Source organism: Pinus tabuliformis, chromosome 3_1 (genome assembly GCF_031772625.1).
Source record: "Pinus tabuliformis cultivar Carrire ecotype Pingquan chromosome 3_1, CPIR1, whole genome shotgun sequence".
In the NCBI taxonomy this organism is placed as follows: Eukaryota; Viridiplantae; Streptophyta; class Pinopsida; order Pinales; family Pinaceae; genus Pinus; species Pinus tabuliformis.
In genome coordinates this window covers 660523397-660530084 of record NC_142301.1, presented here as the reverse complement: position 1 = coordinate 660530084, position 6688 = coordinate 660523397, and positions in this window count along the sequence as shown.

Genomic DNA, 6688 nt, shown 5'->3' with positions numbered 1-6688 from the left:
CATGATAATTTAGCATTATTGCAAAGCATAGTTTTTTAGTAGTTAATTCGGAAATGGTGTGATTTAGCATTGAATTTCGGTCTTTTCCATTATTGCAGTAGAGTAGCTCTCCCTTAGAGCAGATTTCCCTTTCTTCAATCAAGAAGCCAAGCTTCTTCTGACTCCATAGAAGTCTGGCTTGAAAACTGCAGTGATCACTCTCCAGTTAAACCGTGACAAAAGGCATAACCATCATTGCTACTTGTGTATACAGCACTGTCACCTCCAAGTTTGTACGAACCCCGGGTTGACAAAGTAAAGCTGGTAGCCCAGGAGTTGCAGCATTCTTGTTGCAATACTAGTGCTCAACACTTTTTGGCGCTGTTGCCGGGGAGTTGTCTGAGTAATATGTGAATACTGCTTCGTTCTTCTATTTTCTTGTCTCTAATATTATTCCATTAGTTTATTTCTGCAAAAGTAATTTAGTTTCTTCCTTTTTCATTTTAGATTTTCTTCTTTCCTTTCCATTTTGCAAGCAATATTTCAATTCAGAAAATAGTTTTTCACTCAGTAAATATTTTTCATTTAATCAGCAACTTCAATTATGAAAAGTACTTTCCAAGTTTGAAAAAAAAAAAACACAAAACCAACCCAAAAACATTTCCTTTCATGCCTCAGAGGAATAGGGATAACTTAGGGAAATTTTTTCCAAATACCTCCACTGCATCAAACATCCAACCTTCCCTCTTCTTCGATGGTTATGAACTAGAGGAACCCTTAGGTGAGAAACCTGTCATATTTGAAGAACCTAAAGGTGAATAAGAAGAAGAAGAAGAACCCATTCAGGGAAATAGAGAGAGGGAATAGAGAGAGAGTTGAGGGTGCCTTCCCCATCAGGGAAACCCATGGGGACACTAAGATGAAAAATATAAGCCCCTCTGCCCTACCTCATTTGCATGGCTTGACCACAAAAGACCCTGACACTTTCCTATTTGAGTTTGTTGTTATATGTCGAACCTATGACTATATAGATTTTGAGCAGAAGCTAGAGCTATTTCCATCTACCCTCAAGGATGTAGCATTGCGTTGGTTCATGGGTTTACCTGGGGATAGCATCACAACTTGGGCTCAAATGCAACAAGCCTTTAACAACAAGTATCGAGAATACTATCGTTCAAAGGATACTAAAGAGGAAATTTTTAGGATGACCATAAGCAATGATGAATCCCTAGAGGATTACGAAGAAATATTCCAGCTTAGTTACAAAAGGGTTAGACGCACACTTGACCCTGAGTCACTAAAGTTGGTCCTGCTTAGGGGAGTAAGGGAAGATCTTCTGGATACTCTACACTTGTTAGTAGGAGGAAATATCTACCAATTACCTTATGAGGATATCAAGACTGTCTTTAGAAACCATTCTAGGGTAGCTAGGAAAAAGGGTAGGGGTAGTCAACCTATGGTCAATACATCCTCTTCCAACTCATCCATCGAGGGTGAAATTGGAAACATGGTGGAATATTTCAAAAGTGAGATGCTTCAAACCCTTTCCTTGCAAATGGAAAATATGCACATTAAGAGAAAGCAGGAGGAAGCAAAGAAAGCCTTAGCCATTTTTTGTCCTAGATGCACCAGGAGGCATCCTAAGAATGAATGTCCATTGAATTCTATTGAAATTTGCTCAGTCCGTGAAGAAAACCACTCCAAAGACAAGTTCCCTTATTTGCCTGGACTCAAAGTTGTATATCAAGGAGCTGAAGGGGTCACTGAGCAGCTTTGCTACATAAACCAAAGGAGACTTCATGGGCCTAGACCATACCAGCAAGGCATGCAAGAGTCATCCCATGCATATTACAACCCAAACCAAACCACAACCATACCTTCTTGGGGACCCCTTGCTCATCCTTCCTAGTGTACACCCCCTCCTTGGTCCTTTGCATCTGAGTATCACTCCCAGCTAGCCAGCCAGTCATTTCAAACATATGCTCTGCCACAACCTCAGTGGAATGCACCACCGTAGGGGTGGAGGCCCCTATACAACAACGCTCTAGCTTTATTGCCTCCACCACCTTCCCAACCACAACTGTTACACTCTACTCCACCCAAGTAACCCCAGATGCCTGCCCAACCAAATCGAAATCCAAACAATAGACAGGCTCAACAAATATATAGTGGAGAGACATCATATCCAGCTTATGTCGCGGAAATCTAGGAGATTAACCTGAGATCTGGGAGGGTTCTCCTGGATAACCAACCTCCACCTCCACCTAGGCAGGTTGAGAAATAAAGAGAGGAAATCATTCTTAAAGTGAATCCACCCTTTCCTGAGAGATTAACCCAACCACTCCAGCCTATCCCAGAAGAGACTGAACTTTTGGGAAAATTGAAAAATCTATGTGTAAAGATTCCACTTCTCCAAGAAATAAAAGATGTTCCTATTTACAATAAGTTGATTAAAGAGAAGTGCTTCAAGCATCCAGGGAGGCGAAGAAGGGATGCCCCTACAAATAATGTCATTGGACAATTTTCCGACTTAATGTTGGGGCAGGTAATCTGTCCAAAGTATTTGGACCCTAGAAGCCCTATAGTAGATGTGCACATCAATGGCACCATTGTCCCACACACTCTGATCGATCTAAGGGATTCCATTAATGTGATGACCAAGGAAACCATGCTCAAGCTCAACCTCCAAGGTTCATTGAGGAATACCACAACAGTTCTGCAACTTGCAGACCGCTCCATAGTGACCCCTGAGGGGATTGTGGAGAATGTGATGATCTCCATTGACTCTTGGGAGTACCCTTGATCCAGGTGGATATTGGTGGCCACCTGCCAAGTCCACCTGGACCCCCACCATTGTCTTTCTCAGCATTTTCAGTTTCCTTAATTGTAGCACAACTTACTATTTTTAGCAGTTTTTCGGGTCCTGAACTTCCGGAGCCGTTTTGAGGCCCTAAACGACGTTTTTTGGGGAATCCGGGGGCAACACAAGTCCATGGAATGGTGCTCCGATAGATCTTTCTAATGAGCTATTGTACGCGTCAAACGGAGATCATATGCCAAAGTTACGACCCCGGGAAGTTGATGTACCAACTTACCCCCAAACGGGGCCCACAGTTTGGCGTTTCATCTCCTAGGGTTAGGTTTTGGAATGTTAAGGGTTTTTCCATTGTTTCTCAACAATAAATAGGCCTTCGAGCCTCATTGTAACACAGTTCAGAGGCATGTAGCCATCACATCTCTTCTCAGAGATAAGCTACCATCGCCCTAGCTAGTTTATTGCCATTTCTGTTTGTAAGCATATTTCAGTATTTTCCATTAATGAAATGAAGTATTATTTCCGCTGCATCTTTGTGTATATGGTTATCTCTGTAATTTGTTGCGTTCTTGTTTAAATCCGGATCAGTGGTATCAGAGCGATCTGCTTTTTCTCTGTTTTTCTTTGCATGTCCCCAACAAGGTCGGGATATAAGGAGTTAGGGCTTGAACTGGTTGAACCTTTGCAAGACCAGCCTCGCAAATCCCGACGGCCTCCCATGGCGGACGAGAAGAAAGACGAGGGGGCAGGAGATCCCATCAAAATCTTGCTCGAAGAAGCGCTCGAGCGACAACGGAACGCGATGATGGACAGCTTTGCGTAGATCCTTCAGCGGCTACCCAGAAGCGGCGCATCGGCTTCCAGCAGCTCCTCTGGAAACGCCACACCCTTTAAGGTACAAGTTAATTTTGAAATCCCCATATTCGAGGGTCAGATAGACGCCGATGTCGTAGATAAATGGTTAAATCTGCTAGAGGGTTATTTTTCTGTTCATGAATTTTCGAGTCGGGAAAAGATTGTTTTTGCTCTTCTCAAAGCAGCCCCCCACGTCAAGGACTGGTGGGAAACCTACTGCGAGCAGAAGGATGAAAGTACTGGCTCACTATTTTCAGTCGCACCCACCTGGGATTCGTTCCGGGATGCCATCAAGGAGCGGTACTACCCTGTCGGAAGTTATGAGGATGAATACATAAAGTGGACCACGCTGCGGCAGGGAAGGGACCAAGACGTGCCGGAGTTCACCAATCTTTTCCATACCCTTCGCACAAAGTTGGGTATCAAGGATTCGGAGCAACATTTGATACTCAAATACCGTGGCTGCTTGCACAAGTACATCCAAGAAGAAATACAGTTCCTAAACATCCCATCGCTCGGCGCAGCATACCGGTATGTCGTCAAGGTCGAGCAGATGTTTAAACAAAAGAAGCGAGACTTTGGATCTGCGAATCCAAAGCAGGGGAAAGGTGCCCCTAAACCACAGAACAAAGGACAAAGCCAAGGCGGGACAGCCCAAGACAACCAGCCGACGCTGCAAGCAAAGAGCAACGCTGTGAAGCCGAGAAAGGACACTGGAAAATGGTGCGAGTTCCATAAGAGCTCCACTCACAACACAAGTGAGTGTCGGGCCAAGCAGTCACTGGTGGCTGAGCTAAAGGTTTCAGAATCAGATGCATGTTCCGACTCTGAGTCAGAACCCGATAAGGGGTATGAAAAAGGGAAGCAGATCATTGATGCGGATCCCAGCGCCACTGTTGCTACCGCAAAGATCCAGAAAAATGAACCCGAAGATCTAGAGGAGGAGGAGTGTCTCTTCCACTCCCAGATGTGGGTAAAGGGCTCCCCGATACAGTTCATTGTTGATAGCGGGAGTCAAAAGAACCTCATTTCGGCAGAGGTCGTGAAGCAGTTGGGCTTACCGACCACAGCACATCCACAACCATACACCATTGGGTGGCTTCACCAAGGGCAAGATCTTCGCGTGAGCCAACAGTGTCGCCTTCCATACAACATCAAGCCCTTCACGGATGAGGTATTGTGTGACATTGCTCTCCTTGAAGTTTTTGATGTATTACTAGGACAACCATACTTGTGGAAGCGACATGCTGTGTATGAATCAAGGCCCCGTGCTGTTATTATTACATTGGGAAATAAGTTGTTCAGGATACCAGAGGTAGCACCACCTGCCGCCATCTCTTTGATTACTGCAAAACAATGCAATAAGATCATTTCCAAAACCAGGAAATTTGTTTTCCTGATGATACGCCCTCAAGGGAAGAAGAAGACAGTGGCCGCGGCCTCCAAACGGGGTCCCTCTGCACGGCAGCTACAGATGGACAAGATTGTGGAGGAGTACGAAGACATCTTCACCTCCCCGGCAGGAGTTCCTCTGCACTGTCAAGTCAAGCACTCCATCGATCTGACCCCAGGTGCGCCGCTACCCAATGGACCAATTTATCGGCGCTCCGTTCTGGAGAACAATGAAATCAAGAGGCAGATTCAGGAGCTCCTACAGAAAGGTCACATCCGTCCGAGTTCTTCGCCCTGTGGGAGCCCGATAGTGTTGGTACAGAAGAAGGATGGGACGTGGAGACTCTGTATTGACTATCGGGCGTTGAACAAGATCACTGTCCGTAATAGGTACCCGATCCCGCGGATTGATGACCTCCTAGACCAACTAAAGGGGCTGAAATATTTCAGCAAGATCGATCTGAAGTCAGGATATCACCAGGTACCAATTGAACCCTCAGATGTGTGGAAGACTGCCTTCAAATCCAAGAAGGGCATCTTCGAATGGTTGGTCATGCCTTTCGGATTGACGAATGCTCCTGCAACCTTTATGAGGCTAATGGATGACATCTTGCGGCCATTCACCAACTCCTTTGTAGTAGTATACTTGGATGACATTCTGATCTTCAGCCAGAGTTGGGAAGAGCACCTCCACCACATCTGACAGGTTCTCCAAACACTACGGCAACACAAGCTATGTGCCAATTTGGAGAAATGCACTTTTGGCATGACCGAGGTTCAGTATCTGGGATACATCATTGATGAACAGGGGGTGCATGTCGATCCAGCCAAGGTCCAAGTCATTCGGGATTGGCCCTCTCCAACCACTCTAACAGAGCTCCGCAACTTTCTAGGTCTTGCCAACTTCTACCGCAGATTTGTGTTGGGATTTTCTCATATTTCTTGGCCCTTGAGTCAAGTCACCAAGGGCGGGGCGAAAGCAAAATTCTTTTGGTCTGAATCTCAACAGAAGGCATTCAGGGAGTTGAAGGATCGCCTCTGCACGGCACCAGTGCTCGCGTTACCAGATTTACAACAACCATTTGAGGTCGAGACAGATGCCTCTGACTATGCTATTGGGGCAGTCCTTACTCAACATGGACATCCAGTGGCATATCACAGTGAAACACTTTCAGACACAGTCCGGAAGTACCCCACTTATGATAAAGAGATGTATTTCATTGTACAGGCCTGCCGACAATGGAAGCATTACATTTTGGGGAAGGAAACGGTCATCCACACAGACCACCGACCTCTGCAGTTCATACAGACCCAAGGGAAATTGCAGAATGATCGCCATCAGAAGTGGTCTACATACCTGCAACAGTTTCACTTGAATATCAAGTATAAAAAGGGCAGCACCAATAATGTTGCAGATTGCCTCAGTCGACCACCGATCATGGCGCTAACCACCGTGCTCAACTCTTGCGGGCACGAGACTTCTGATTGGCCACTTCTCTACAAAAGCGACCCAGAATTCGGCCACACATACCAGACACTCTTGGAGGGTCGGCAGGTTGCAGATTTTCACCTCCAGGATGCCCTATTATGCCACCTCGGTCACCTTTGTGTTCCTTCAAGCGAGCGTGCCAAGATGATTTGGGAAGC